The 1914-nt window shown below is 32.3% G+C and overlaps 1 long non-coding RNA gene across 1 annotated transcript; it reads left to right on the top strand.

The window, feature by feature from the left end:
• The first annotated feature begins 461 nt into the window (after positions 1–461).
• On the top strand, positions 462–1601 carry LOC140693259 (uncharacterized). The gene is made up of 2 exons (XR_012068983.1): positions 462–603; positions 1519–1601. It is a non-coding gene; the product is annotated as an uncharacterized lncRNA (long non-coding RNA).
• The last annotated feature ends 313 nt before the right edge of the window (positions 1602–1914 follow it).

The raw sequence follows: 1914 nt of genomic DNA, 5'->3' as shown, positions 1-1914 counted from the left end.
TTATTGTAAAGTAAACAGATAAATAACTACTTCCATTTCCAAATAAAATTGTTTCACTTTAATTACAAATTATAATGTAATAGGTATAAATTTTCTGTACAGGCTTAACACAAATTTCACTTTAAATTCCATAACTTTAAAATTATTTTATATATTTTGTGCATTATTTATACTCTGTTCATAAATCTGTTATAAATTTGTGTACAAAAGTATGGAGATTGGTTTTATTTCATAGACCCAAAAATTAAATTATTTAAAAAGATTTTGTGGGGATAATATTTGCAGATCACACTATAAAAATAAGTATCCTATATGTTTCATTTTAACTGGATGAATGAGAAATAAACACTGGCTTAATGTTACACTTGGGTTGCTAGGAGACCAGTCGTTTTGTGATGTCGCATCTTCTCAAGTTGAGAACCATTGTGATGGCCTAGCAGTTTATCTGTGCAGGCCTGCCAGAACAGCATTTGTAGCTGCAGTGCTCAAAAACATGCAGATTAGAAAAGTAGCAGTAGAAAAAGTTATTTGAGATGACACCTGTTTCTTCAGAAATTCAAGATGTGTCTCATAAAGACGGACCAACTGGTTCAGGAAACTCTGGTAGATCTCTATTGTGTGATCAAACAATCTCTGGGGACTTGTCTTGAAGTCTATGTTTGAAGAAAATGCTTTTCAGAATTTGTCTGAAGAATCCTTGATAAAAAGACCATGTTACATACATTGTGTCTCAGAATCAGGTGAAGATAATGATTTTCGTTCTCTGACATTTCCAGGAAAACTCTGGAAAATGGCTGGGAGTGACCAATTTAAATCCATCTGGTGGGGTTATACTGGATCTTCCATAGTGATTGGTGAAGCTGTCTTTAAGAAGGAAGTGTTGGAACGATAGGCCCCTTTCAGATTATTTGAAACTGGAAGTATGAAAAGTTTACTTAGACAGCTTAACATTTATGGGTTTAGTAAATTGCGGCAGAATTTGCAAAAATCTTCTTGTCCAGCTGACTTTCTGGCAGAAGAGAAAGAAGTCTCTGTTTTAAGCAAGGAATTCAGTAATTGTAGTTATGACTTGGTAACGTATATATAAAATTTTATTTTGTATATCAAAATATGGTAATATAAATGTAAAGCAAGATTTTGAAATTCTATAAAACTACAAAGGCTGAAATTCTTTATTTTTTCTAAAAATTAAGACAGTGCCTTAACTATTCAAGATTATGCAAAACGTTCCTAGCAACTATGAATCTTAAAAGAAATCTAAATGAAGGTATTAAAGCTTTTTTTTTAAAAGTTGCTTTCACCGTTGCTGCAAATGCTTACTTCTTAAATTTGATGACTATTCTATTTAAATGTGTATATTCCAAATATGGAATTTCAAAATATAGTCAGCATTGTACACATTTTTATGATAATATCATTGCATAGTAAACGTGAAATCTGAGATTTTATAGGTTAGGCTTAATATAGTCTTGTGTTTTGTTTTAAAATATTACTAAAATTTTTCTCCTTTGGTTTTAGCTACAGTTCTGCCATAATCGAAATCTTAAACGAGGTTGTCCCCAGGTTTTAGTGAGAATAAAAAGAAGAGTTGTGAATAAAAATGGCTCTCTGGTATTTTCATTGGCTTAAGATTTCAAAAAGAAGCACTTTAAAGCAGAGGGTAATGTGCATAACCATAATTCTTGTTTTGTGGCTGACACTAGTGTAGAAAGTTCATTTTTACTTTCTGCAAATTTAAACATGCCTCTAATAAGAAAGCCGTCTACTAGCCACGTACTTGGTGATACAACTAACCTGATCAGAGGTGATTTTTCTCCTCCATCATCAATGTCATTTAGACCACCAGAACAATATTGCAGTGGATCAACGTGCTATTTTAAATCAGTTGACCACTGTCCACGGGCACTCTCAAAG

This window comes from Vicugna pacos, unplaced genomic scaffold (assembly GCF_048564905.1).
Source record: "Vicugna pacos unplaced genomic scaffold, VicPac4 scaffold_19, whole genome shotgun sequence".
Classification (NCBI taxonomy): Eukaryota; Metazoa; Chordata; class Mammalia; order Artiodactyla; family Camelidae; genus Vicugna; species Vicugna pacos.
This window is presented reverse-complemented; position numbering and strand designations above follow the sequence as displayed.